The sequence below is a fragment of the Hyla sarda genome, chromosome 8, assembly GCF_029499605.1.
Source record: "Hyla sarda isolate aHylSar1 chromosome 8, aHylSar1.hap1, whole genome shotgun sequence".
Classification (NCBI taxonomy): domain Eukaryota; kingdom Metazoa; phylum Chordata; class Amphibia; order Anura; family Hylidae; genus Hyla; species Hyla sarda.
The window spans coordinates 117,145,507-117,159,243 of record NC_079196.1 but is presented as its reverse complement, the minus strand read 5'-3'; the positions used below and the strand labels follow the sequence as shown (position 1 = coordinate 117,159,243).

The 13,737-nt window shown below is 43.4% G+C and overlaps 8 pseudogenes; all 8 read right to left on the bottom strand.

Annotated features, from left to right (window-relative positions):
- Nucleotides 1-1,050: 1,050 nt before the first annotated feature.
- LOC130289969 (U2 spliceosomal RNA) lies at nucleotides 1,051-1,315 on the bottom strand (annotated as a pseudogene).
- Nucleotides 1,316-2,777: 1,462 nt separating this feature from the next.
- LOC130288089 (U2 spliceosomal RNA) lies at nucleotides 2,778-3,042 on the bottom strand (annotated as a pseudogene).
- Nucleotides 3,043-4,514: 1,472 nt separating this feature from the next.
- LOC130287113 (U2 spliceosomal RNA) lies at nucleotides 4,515-4,778 on the bottom strand (annotated as a pseudogene).
- Nucleotides 4,779-6,220: 1,442 nt separating this feature from the next.
- LOC130287112 (U2 spliceosomal RNA) lies at nucleotides 6,221-6,484 on the bottom strand (annotated as a pseudogene).
- A 1,485-nt stretch (nucleotides 6,485-7,969) lies between these two features.
- Nucleotides 7,970-8,235, bottom strand: LOC130288342 (U2 spliceosomal RNA; annotated as a pseudogene).
- A 1,460-nt stretch (nucleotides 8,236-9,695) lies between these two features.
- On the bottom strand, nucleotides 9,696-9,961 carry LOC130289398 (U2 spliceosomal RNA; annotated as a pseudogene).
- Nucleotides 9,962-11,405: 1,444 nt separating this feature from the next.
- On the bottom strand, nucleotides 11,406-11,669 carry LOC130289624 (U2 spliceosomal RNA; annotated as a pseudogene).
- A 1,464-nt stretch (nucleotides 11,670-13,133) lies between these two features.
- On the bottom strand, nucleotides 13,134-13,397 carry LOC130287111 (U2 spliceosomal RNA; annotated as a pseudogene).
- Between the last annotated feature and the right edge of the window lie 340 nt (nucleotides 13,398-13,737).

Genomic DNA, 13,737 nt, shown 5'->3' with positions numbered 1-13,737 from the left:
CTGAAAATTAACAGTATAAACCTGCATCATTTTGGACTCTGGTATTTGCTGAATCCGGGTGACCTGACAATCGATGGTGGTGCCGCTGGTGATTCTGGCCTTCTTGGAATCTGTTGGGCCTATGTGTTAGCTCACACATCACTTGGGTATCCATGGTAACTACCACAACATGGTCATCTGCAGTTTACATCTAGCCCGTGGCATTGAATGGCATTTTAAAAGTGCTAAGGGTCCTGGTGCAATAATCCTCCCATGAGGATCAGCCTCAACGGCTTTGTAGATTGCACTCATGTCAGCAACTCCATATACATTTTTTTTTCTTCATGCTTCTTTCTTCATCCTTTTTTCTTTCTGTCATTCAGACTTTCATTCATTCGATCTCTCTCACTCACTTGCTTTAACTCATTTGTTCTCACTCACTCACTCACTCACTCAATCACTCACTCACTCATTCACTCTCACTCTCACTCTCTCACTCACTCGCTCACTAAGTCAGTCTCTCTCTCTCTCTTTTTCTTTTTATATATATTTTTTTCCGTCTTCTTCTTCTTCTTCTTCAGACCCTGTCATAGCACTAATGCCTTTCCAATACCACCAGCAGATGGAGACACTCCATTGCAACATTGGTTGTGAGCAGCAGTTTCTAAAAACAAATGCCTCATGGCGGATTTCCCATCCATCAATGGATGGTAAATTTTGTTTTTATCATTCACTGACCACAGAAACCAATGCATGGTCAAGCAACAGCAATGACACACCCTTGTGTATAGGCATGAGACCCTCATGTCATTTAACAGGATTCAGCACCACCCACAAGACAGCTACCTGTCATGTCATGTCAAACCTGCACAGGTGTGCTAGATTATTATTATTTAGTTTTATTTTATTTTTTTACACCAATCAGTGTGCAAACATGGTCATTAAAACGCTAAATGAATAGACGTTCATAAACCAGTCAGTGCAACTCATCATTTTGGTCTCCAATTCTCAAACTCAAATTCTCACCCACGGAGGATTAAATGAGAATCTTTCTTGTTTAACACTGGAATGGGGTGGTGCACTGTTCACTACCCGAAGATACTGCCACATGGGGTCAATGCATAGGGCGACAGAAGCAAGCTTCCAAATCAGCTCCCTTTCTCAAAAATCCATTTAATTTATGGTCCCCAGATAGGGAACGTATGTATCAGTATGTGCTCACAAGTCACCCAAGTGCAAGTATTCACACAAAAAAAAACGTGCCTCAGGATGCGATCTGTCGCAAGATCCTTTCTTTTTTTTACACTTGATCTAAGCGAAAAGGCCTAGAGGGGATAACCGGGAAAGGGGTGGACCCAACCATGTCCCCTTCATGAGCACTCACATTACTCATAGGAATGGAAGGAAGGCTGGCAGCCAACCAGCCTCCTATACACTTTCTGGGTGGGTGGCAGTCAGCCACCCATACATACATACAGCACAGGCTAAACCCACATCATCACTTAAAAAAAGGACAGGCGACCATTGCACTCTGATGGAGCATTTAGCAATGCAATCCATAGCCTGGCTTTTGCCTGAACCCCCATCACTCCTCCTCTTGCATATAAGACAATATTTCAGATCTGCATATGAAAACAACACGCCTACCTTTGTTGCACATAGCTGCCTGCCTGTCTCTAGTTACCCCACTGGCTGTAGCTGCGTCCCTTCCGACATGGAATAACACCAACTGTAACGATAAACTGAAAATTAACAGTATAAACCTGCATCATTTTGGACTCTGGTATTTGCTGAATCCGGGTGACCTGACAATCGATGGTGGTGCCGCTGGTGATTCTGGCCTTCTTGGAATCTGTTGGGCCTATGTGTTAGCTCACACATCACTTGGGTATCCATGGTAACTACCACAACATGGTCATCTGCAGTTTACATCTAGCCCGTGGCATTGAATGGCATTTTAAAAGTGCTAAGGGTCCTGGTGCAATAATCCTCCCATGAGGATCAGCCTCAACGGCTTTGTAGATTGCACTCATGTCAGCAACTCCATATACATTTTTTTTTCTTCATGCTTCTTTCTTCATCCTTTTTTCTTTCTGTCATTCAGACTTTCATTCATTCGATCTCTCTCACTCACTTGCTTTAACTCATTTGTTCTCACTCACTCACTCACTCACTCACTCAATCACTCACTCACTCATTCACTCTCACTCTCTCACTCACTCGCTCACTAAGTCAGTCTCTCTCTCTCTCTCTTTTTCTTTTTATATATATTTTTTTCCGTCTTCTTCTTCTTCTTCTTCTTCTTCAGACCCTGTCATAGCACTAATGCCTTTCCAATACCACCAGCAGATGGAGACACTCCATTGCAACATTGGTTGTGAGCAGCAGTTTCTAAAAACAAATGCCTCATGGCGGATTTCCCATCCATCAATGGATGGTAAATTTTGTTTTTATCATTCACTGACCACAGAAACCAATGCATGGTCAAGCAACAGCAATGACACACCCTTGTGTATAGGCATGAGACCCTCATGTCATTTAACAGGATTCAGCACCACCCACAAGACAGCTACCTGTCATGTCATGTCAAACCTGCACAGGTGTGCTAGATTATTATTATTTAGTTTTATTTTATTTTTTTACAACAATCAGTGTGCAAACATGGTCATTAAAACGCTAAATGAATAGACGTTCATAAACCAGTCAGTGCAACTCATCATTTTGGTCTCCAATTCTCAAACTCCAATTCTCACCCACGGAGGATTAAATGAGAATCTTTCTTGTTTAACACTGGAATGGGGTGGTGCACTGTTCACTACCCGAAGATACTGCCACATCGGGTCAATGCATAGGGCGACAGAAGCAAGCTTCCAAATCAGCTCCCTTTCTCAAAAATCCATTTAATTTATGGTCCCCAGATAGGGAACGTATGTATCAGTATGTGCTCACAAGTCACCCAAGTGCAAGTATTCACACAAAAAAAAAACGTGCCTCAGGATGCGATCTGTCGCAAGATCCTTTCTTTTTTTACACTTGATCTAAGCCAAAAGGCCTAGAGGGGATAACCGGGAAAGGGGTGGACCCAACCATGTCCCCTTCATGAGCACTCACATTACTCATAGGAATGGAAGGAAGGCTGGCAGCCAACCAGCCTCCCATACACTTTCTGGGTGGGTGGCAGTCAGCCACCCATACATACATACAGCACAGGCTAAACCCACATCATCACTTAAAAAAAGGACAGGCGACCATTGCACTCTGATGGAGCATTTAGCAATGCAATCCATAGCCTGGCTTTTGCCTGAACCCCCATCACTCCTCCTCTTGCATATAAGACAATATTTCAGATCTGCATATGAAAACAACACGCCTACCTTTGTTGCACATAGCTGCCTGCCTGTCTCTAGTTACCCCACTGGCTGTAGCTGCGTCCCTTCCGACATGGAATAACACCAACTGTAACGATAAACTGAAAATTAACAGTATAAACCTGCATCATTTTGGACTCTGGTATTTGCTGAATCCGGGTGACCTGACAATCGATGGTGGTGCCGCTGGTGATTCTGGCCTTCTTGGAATCTGTTGGGCCTATGTGTTAGCTCACACATCACTTGGGTATCCATGGTAACTACCACAACATGGTCATCTGCAGTTTACATCTAGCCCGTGGCATTGAATGGCATTTTAAAAGTGCTAAGGGTCCTGGTGCAATAATCCTCCCATGAGGATCAGCCTCAACGGCTTTGTAGATTGCACTCATGTCAGCAACTCCATATACATTTTTTTTTCTTCATGCTTCTTTCTTCATCCTTTTTTCTTTCTGTCATTCAGACTTTCATTCATTCGATCTCTCTCACTCACTTGCTTTAACTCATTTGTTCTCACTCACTCACTCACTCACTCAATCACTCACTCATTCACTCTCACTCACTCTCACTCTCTCACTCACTCACTCACTAAGTCAGTCTCTCTCTCTCTCTCTCTTTTTCTTTTTATATATATTTTTTTCCGTCTTCTTCTTCTTCTTCTTCTTCTTCTTCTTCAGACCCTGTCATAGCACTAATGCCTTTCCAATACCACCAGCAGATGGAGACACTCCATTGCAACATTGGTTGTGAGCAGCAGTTTCTAAAAACAAATGCCTCATGGCGGATTTCCCATCCATCAATGGATGGTAAATTTTGTTTTTATCATTCACTGACCACAGAAACCAATGCATGGTCAAGCAACAGCAATGACACACCCTTGTGTATAGGCATGAGACCCTCATGTCATTTAACAGGATTCAGCACCACCCACAAGACAGCTACCTGTCATGTCATGTCAAACCTGCACAGGTGTGCTAGATTATTATTATTTAGTTTTATTTTATTTTTTTACACCAATCAGTGTGCAAACATGGTCATTAAAACGCTAAATGAATAGACGTTCATAAACCAGTCAGTGCAACTCATCATTTTGGTCTCCAATTCTCAAACTCAAATTCTCACCCACGGAGGATTAAATGAGAATCTTTCTTGTTTAACACTGGAATGGGGTGGTGCACTGTTCACTACCCGAAGATACTGCCACATCGGGTCAATGCATAGGGCGACAGAAGCAAGCTTCCAAATCAGCTCCCTTTCTCAAAAATCCATTTAATTTATGGTCCCCAGATAGGGAACGTATGTATCAGTATGTGCTCACAAGTCACCCAAGTGCAAGTATTCACACAAAAAAAAACGTGCCTCAGGATGCGATCTGTCGCAAGATCCTTTCTTTTTTTACACTTGATCTAAGCCAAAAGGCCTAGAGGGGATAACCGGGAAAGGGGTGGACCCAACCATGTCCCCTTCATGAGCACTCACATTACTCATAGGAATGGAAGGAAGGCTGGCAGCCAACCAGCCTCCCATACACTTTCTGGGTGGGTGGCAGTCAGCCACCCATACATACATACAGCACAGGCTAAACCCACATCATCACTTAAAAAAAGGACAGGCGACCATTGCACTCTGATGGAGCATTTAGCAATGCAATCCATAGCCTGGCTTTTGCCTGAACCCCCATCACTCCTCCTCTTGCATATAAGACAATATTTCAGATCTGCATATGAAAACAACACGCCTACCTTTGTTGCACATAGCTGCCTGCCTGTCTCTAGTTACCCCACTGGCTGTAGCTGCGTCCCTTCCGACATGGAATAACACCAACTGTAACGATAAACTGAAAATTAACAGTATAAACCTGCATCATTTTGGACTCTGGTATTTGCTGAATCCGGGTGACCTGACAATCGATGGTGGTGCCGCTGGTGATTCTGGCCTTCTTGGAATCTGTTGGGCCTATGTGTTAGCTCACACATCACTTGGGTATCCATGGTAACTACCACATCTAGCCCGTGGCATTGAATGGCATTTTAAAAGTGCTAAGGGTCCTGGTGCAATAATCCTCCCATGAGGATCAGCCTCAACGGCTTTGTAGATTGCACTCATGTCAGCAACTCCATATACATTTTTTTTTCTTCATGCTTCTTTCTTCATCCTTTTTTCTTTCTGTCATTCAGACTTTCATTCATTCGATCTCTCTCACTCACTTGCTTTAACTCATTTGTTCTCACTCACTCACTCACTCACTCAATCACTCACTCACTCATTCACTCTCACTCACTCTCACTCTCTCACTCACTCGCTCACTAAGTCAGTCTCTCTCTCTCTCTCTCTTTTTCTTTTTATATATATTTTTTTCCGTCTTCTTCTTCTTCTTCTTCAGACCCTGTCATAGCACTAATGCCTTTCCAATACCACCAGCAGATGGAGACACTCCATTGCAACATTGGTTGTGAGCAGCAGTTTCTAAAAACAAATGCCTCATGGCGGATTTCCCATCCATCAATGGATGGTAAATTTTGTTTTTATCATTCACTGACCACAGAAACCAATGCATGGTCAAGCAACAGCAATGACACACCCTTGTGTATAGGCATGAGACCCTCATGTCATTTAACAGGATTCAGCACCACCCACAAGACAGCTACCTGTCATGTCATGTCAAACCTGCACAGGTGTGCTAGATTATTATTATTTAGTTTTATTTTATTTTTTTACACCAATCAGTGTGCAAACATGGTCATTAAAACGCTAAATGAATAGACGTTCATAAACCAGTCAGTGCAACTCATCATTTTGGTCTCCAATTCTCAAACTCAAATTCTCACCCACGGAGGATTAAATGAGAATCTTTCTTGTTTAACACTGGAATGGGGTGGTGCACTGTTCACTACCCGAAGATACTGCCACATCGGGTCAATGCATAGGGCGACAGAAGCAAGCTTCCAAATCAGCTCCCTTTCTCAAAAATCCATTTAATTTATGGTCCCCAGATAGGGAACGTATGTATCAGTATGTGCTCACAAGTCACCCAAGTGCAAGTATTCACACAAAAAAAAACGTGCCTCAGGATGCGATCTGTCGCAAGATCCTTTCTTTTTTTACACTTGATCTAAGCCAAAAGGCCTAGAGGGGATAACCGGGAAAGGGGTGGACCCAACCATGTCCCCTTCATGAGCACTCACATTACTCATAGGAATGGAAGGAAGGCTGGCAGCCAACCAGCCTCCCATACACTTTCTGGGTGGGTGGCAGTCAGCCACCCATACATACATACAGCACAGGCTAAACCCACATCATCACTTAAAAAAAGGACAGGCGACCATTGCACTCTGATGGAGCATTTAGCAATGCAATCCATAGCCTGGCTTTTGCCTGAACCCCCATCACTCCTCCTCTTGCATATAAGACAATATTTCAGATCTGCATATGAAAACAACACGCCTACCTTTGTTGCACATAGCTGCCTGCCTGTCTCTAGTTACCCCACTGGCTGTAGCTGCGTCCCTTCCGACATGGAATAACACCAACTGTAACGATAAACTGAAAATTAACAGTATAAACCTGCATCATTTTGGACTCTGGTATTTGCTGAATCCGGGTGACCTGACAATCGATGGTGGTGCCGCTGGTGATTCTGGCCTTCTTGGAATCTGTTGGGCCTATGTGTTAGCTCACACATCACTTGGGTATCCATGGTAACTACCACAACATGGTCATCTGCAGTTTACATCTAGCCCGTGGCATTGAATGGCATTTTAAAAGTGCTAAGGGTCCTGGTGCAATAATCCTCCCATGAGGATCAGCCTCAACGGCTTTGTAGATTGCACTCATGTCAGCAACTCCATATACATTTTTTTTTCTTCATGCTTCTTTCTTCATCCTTTTTTCTTTCTGTCATTCAGACTTTCATTCATTCGATCTCTCTCACTCACTTGCTTTAACTCATTTGTTCTCACTCACTCACTCACTCACTCACTCAATCACTCACTCACTCATTCACTCTCACTCACTCTCACTCTCTCACTCACTCGCTCACTAAGTCAGTCTCTCTCTCTCTCTCTCTCTTTTTCTTTTTATATATATTTTTTTCCGTCTTCTTCTTCTTCTTCTTCTTCTTCTTCTTCTTCAGACCCTGTCATAGCACTAATGCCTTTCCAATACCACCAGCAGATGGAGACACTCCATTGCAACATTGGTTGTGAGCAGCAGTTTCTAAAAACAAATGCCTCATGGCGGATTTCCCATCCATCAATGGATGGTAAATTTTGTTTTTATCATTCACTGACCACAGAAACCAATGCATGGTCAAGCAACAGCAATGACACACCCTTGTGTATAGGCATGAGACCCTCATGTCATTTAACAGGATTCAGCACCACCCACAAGACAGCTACCTGTCATGTCATGTCAAACCTGCACAGGTGTGCTAGATTATTATTATTTAGTTTTATTTTATTTTTTTACACCAATCAGTGTGCAAACATGGTCATTAAAACGCTAAATGAATAGACGTTCATAAACCAGTCAGTGCAACTCATCATTTTGGTCTCCAATTCTCAAACTCAAATTCTCACCCACGGAGGATTAAATGAGAATCTTTCTTGTTTAACACTGGAATGGGGTGGTGCACTGTTCACTACCCGAAGATACTGCCACATCGGGTCAATGCATAGGGCGACAGAAGCAAGCTTCCAAATCAGCTCCCTTTCTCAAAAATCCATTTAATTTATGGTCCCCAGATAGGGAACGTATGTATCAGTATGTGCTCACAAGTCACCCAAGTGCAAGTATTCACACAAAAAAAAAAACGTGCCTCAGGATGCGATCTGTCGCAAGATCCTTTCTTTTTTTACACTTGATCTAAGCCAAAAGGCCTAGAGGGGATAACCGGGAAAGGGGTGGACCCAACCATGTCCCCTTCATGAGCACTCACATTACTCATAGGAATGGAAGGAAGGCTGGCAGCCAACCAGCCTCCCATACACTTTCTGGGTGGGTGGCAGTCAGCCACCCATACATACATACAGCACAGGCTAAACCCACATCATCACTTAAAAAAAGGACAGGCGACCATTGCACTCTGATGGAGCATTTAGCAATGCAATCCATAGCCTGGCTTTTGCCTGAACCCCCATCACTCCTCCTCTTGCATATAAGACAATATTTCAGATCTGCATATGAAAACAACACGCCTACCTTTGTTGCACATAGCTGCCTGCCTGTCTCTAGTTACCCCACTGGCTGTAGCTGCGTCCCTTCCGACATGGAATAACACCAACTGTAACGATAAACTGAAAATTAACAGTATAAACCTGCATCATTTTGGACTCTGGTATTTGCTGAATCCGGGTGACCTGACAATCGATGGTGGTGCCGCTGGTGATTCTGGCCTTCTTGGAATCTGTTGGGCCTATGTGTTAGCTCACACATCACTTGGGTATCCATGGTAACTACCACAACATGGTCATCTGCAGTTTACATCTAGCCCGTGGCATTGAATGGCATTTTAAAAGTGCTAAGGGTCCTGGTGCAATAATCCTCCCATGAGGATCAGCCTCAACGGCTTTGTAGATTGCACTCATGTCAGCAACTCCATATACATTTTTTTTTCTTCATGCTTCTTTCTTCATCCTTTTTTCTTTCTGTCATTCAGACTTTCATTCATTCGATCTCTCTCACTCACTTGCTTTAACTCATTTGTTCTCACTCACTCACTCACTCAATCACTCACTCACTCATTCACTCTCACTCACTCTCACTCTCTCACTCACTCGCTCACTAAGTCAGTCTCTCTCTCTCTCTCTCTTTTTCTTTTTATATATATTTTTTTCCGTCTTCTTCTTCTTCTTCTTCAGACCCTGTCATAGCACTAATGCCTTTCCAATACCACCAGCAGATGGAGACACTCCATTGCAACATTGGTTGTGAGCAGCAGTTTCTAAAAACAAATGCCTCATGGCGGATTTCCCATCCATCAATGGATGGTAAATTTTGTTTTTATCATTCACTGACCACAGAAACCAATGCATGGTCAAGCAACAGCAATGACACACCCTTGTGTATAGGCATGAGACCCTCATGTCATTTAACAGGATTCAGCACCACCCACAAGACAGCTACCTGTCATGTCATGTCAAACCTGCACAGGTGTGCTAGATTATTATTATTTAGTTTTATTTTATTTTTTTACACCAATCAGTGTGCAAACATGGTCATTAAAACGCTAAATGAATAGACGTTCATAAACCAGTCAGTGCAACTCATCATTTTGGTCTCCAATTCTCAAACTCAAATTCTCACCCACGGAGGATTAAATGAGAATCTTTCTTGTTTAACACTGGAATGGGGTGGTGCACTGTTCACTACCCGAAGATACTGCCACATCGGGTCAATGCATAGGGCGACAGAAGCAAGCTTCCAAATCAGCTCCCTTTCTCAAAAATCCCTTTAATTTATGGTCCCCAGATAGGGAACGTATGTATCAGTATGTGCTCACAAGTCACCCAAGTGCAAGTATTCACACAAAAAAAAAACGTGCCTCAGGATGCGATCTGTCGCAAGATCCTTTCTTTTTTTTACACTTGATCTAAGCCAAAAGGCCTAGAGGGGATAACCGGGAAAGGGGTGGACCCAACCATGTCCCCTTCATGAGCACTCACATTACTCATAGGAATGGAAGGAAGGCTGGCAGCCAACCAGCCTCCTATACACTTTCTGGGTGGGTGGCAGTCAGCCACCCATACATACATACAGCACAGGCTAAACCCACATCATCACTTAAAAAAAGGACAGGCGACCATTGCACTCTGATGGAGCATTTAGCAATGCAATCCATAGCCTGGCTTTTGCCTGAACCCCCATCACTCCTCCTCTTGCATATAAGACAATATTTCAGATCTGCATATGAAAACAACACGCCTACCTTTGTTGCACATAGCTGCCTGCCTGTCTCTAGTTACCCCACTGGCTGTAGCTGCGTCCCTTCCGACATGGAATAACACCAACTGTAACGATAAACCTGCATCATTTTGGACTCTGGTATTTGCTGAATCCGGGTGACCTGACAATCGATGGTGGTGCCGCTGGTGATTCTGGCCTTCTTGGAATCTGTTGGGCCTATGTGTTAGCTCACACATCACTTGGGTATCCATGGTAACTACCACAACATGGTCATCTGCAGTTTACATCTAGCCCGTGGCATTGAATGGCATTTTAAAAGTGCTAAGGGTCCTGGTGCAATAATCCTCCCATGAGGATCAGCCTCAACGGCTTTGTAGATTGCACTCATGTCAGCAACTCCATATACATTTTTTTTTCTTCATGCTTCTTTCTTCATCCTTTTTTCTTTCTGTCATTCAGACTTTAATTCATTCGATCTCTCTCACTCACTTGCTTTAACTCATTTGTTCTCACTCACTCACTCACTCACTCAATCACTCACTCACTCATTCACTCTCACTCACTCTCACTCTCTCACTCACTCGCTCACTAAGTCAGTCTCTCTCTCTCTCTCTCTTTTTCTTTTTATATATATTTTTTTCCGTCTTCTTCTTCTTCTTCTTCAGACCCTGTCATAGCACTAATGCCTTTCCAATACCACCAGCAGATGGAGACACTCCATTGCAACATTGGTTGTGAGCAGCAGTTTCTAAAAACAAATGCCTCATGGCGGATTTCCCATCCATCAATGGATGGTAAATTTTGTTTTTATCATTCACTGACCACAGAAACCAATGCATGGTCAAGCAACAGCAATGACACACCCTTGTGTATAGGCATGAGACCCTCATGTCATTTAACAGGATTCAGCACCACCCACAAGACAGCTACCTGTCATGTCATGTCAAACCTGCACAGGTGTGCTAGATTATTATTATTTAGTTTTAATTTATTTTTTTACACCAATCAGTGTGCAAACATGGTCATTAAAACGCTAAATGAATAGACGTTCATAAACCAGTCAGTGCAACTCATCATTTTGGTCTCCAATTCTCAAACTCAAATTCTCACCCACGGAGGATTAAATGAGAATCTTTCTTGTTTAACACTGGAATGGGGTGGTGCACTGTTCACTACCCGAAGATACTGCCACATCGGGTCAATGCATAGGGCGACAGAAGCAAGCTTCCAAATCAGCTCCCTTTCTCAAAAATCCATTTAATTTATGGTCCCCAGATAGGGAACAAATGTATCAGTATGTGCTCACAAGTCACCCAAGTGCAAGTATTCACACAAAAAAAAACGTGCCTCAGGATGCGATCTGTCGCAAAATCCTTTCTTTTTTTACACTTGATCCAAGCCACAAGGCCTAGAGGGGATAACTGGGAAAGGGGTGGACCCAACCATGTCCCCTTCATGAGCACTCACATTACTCATAGGAATGGAAGGAAGGCTGGCAGCCAACCAGCCTCCCATACACTTTCTGGGTGGGTGGCAGTCAGCCACCCATACATACATACAGCACAGGCTAAACCCACATCATCACTTAAAAAAAGGACAGGCGACCATTGCACTCTGATGGAGCATTTAGCAATGCAATCCATAGCCTGGCTTTTGCCTGAACCCCCATCACTCCTCCTCTTGCATATAAGACAATATTTCAGATCTGCATATGAAAACAACACGCCTACCTTTGTTGCACATAGCTGCCTGCCTGTCTCTAGTTACCCCACTGGCTGTAGCTGCGTCCCTTCCGACATGGAATAACACCAACTGTAACAATAAACTGAAAATTAACAGTATAAACCTGCATCATTTTGGACTCTGGTATTTGCTGAATCCGGGTGACCTGACAATCGATGGTGGTGCCGCTGGTGATTCTGGCCTTCTTGGAATCTGTTGGGCCTATGTGTTAGCTCACACATCACTTGGGTATCCATGGTAACTACCACAACATGGTCATCTGCAGTTTACATCTAGCCCGTGGCATTGAATGGCATTTTAAAAGTGCTAAGGGTCCTGGTGCAATAATCCTCCCATGAGGATCAGCCTCAACGGCTTTGTAGATTGCACTCATGTCAGCAACTCCATATACATTTTTTTTTCTTCATGCTTCTTTCTTCATCCTTTTTTCTTTCTGTCATTCAGACTTTCATTCATTCGATCTCTCTCACTCACTTGCTTTAACTCATTTGTTCTCACTCACTCACTCACTCACTCAATCACTCACTCACTCATTCACTCTCACTCACTCTCACTCTCTCACTCACTCGCTCACTAAGTCAGTCTCTCTCTCTCTCTCTCTTTTTCTTTTTATATATATTTTTTTCCGTCTTCTTCTTCTTCTTCTTCAGACCCTGTCATAGCACTAATGCCTTTCCAATACCACCAGCAGATGGAGACACTCCATTGCAACATTGGTTGTGAGCAGCAGTTTCTAAAAACAAATGCCTCATGGCGGATTTCCCATCCATCAATGGATGGTAAATTTTGTTTTTATCATTCACTGACCACAGAAACCAATGCATGGTCAAGCAACAGCAATGACACACCCTTGTGTATAGGCATGAGACCCTCATGTCATTTAACAGGATTCAGCACCACCCACAAGACAGCTACCTGTCATGTCATGTCAAACCTGCACAGGTGTGCTAGATTATTATTATTTAGTTTTATTTTATTTTTTTACACCAATCAGTGTGCAAACATGGTCATTAAAACGCTAAATGAATAGACGTTCATAAACCAGTCAGTGCAACTCATCATTTTGGTCTCCAATTCTCAAACTCAAGTTCTCACCCACGGAGGATTAAATGAGAATCTTTCTTGTTTAACACTGGAATGGGGTGGTGCACTGTTCACTACCCGAAGATACTGCCACATCGGGTCAATGCATAGGGCGACAGAAGCAAGCTTCCAAATCAGCTCCCTTTCTCAAAAATCCATTTAATTTATGGTCCCCAGATAGGGAACGTATGTATCAGTATGTGCTCACAAGTCACCCAAGTGCAAGTATTCACACAAAAAAAAACGTGCCTCAGGATGCGATCTGTCGCAAGATCCTTTCTTTTTTTACACTTGATCTAAGCCAAAAGGCCTAGAGGGGATAACCGGGAAAGGGGTGGACCCAACCATGTCCCCTTCATGAGCACTCACATTACTCATAGGAATGGAAGGAAGGCTGGCAGCCAACCAGCCTCCCATACACTTTCTGGGTGGGTGGCAGTCAGCCACCCATACATACATACAGCACAGGCTAAACCCACATCATCACTTAAAAAAAGGACAGGCGACCATTGCACTCTGATGGAGCATTTAGCAATGCAATCCATAGCCTGGCTTTTGCCTGAACCCCCATCACTCCTCCTCTTGCATATAAGACAATATTTCAGATCTGCATATGAAAACAACACGCCTACCTTTGTTGCACATAGCTGCCTGCCTGTCT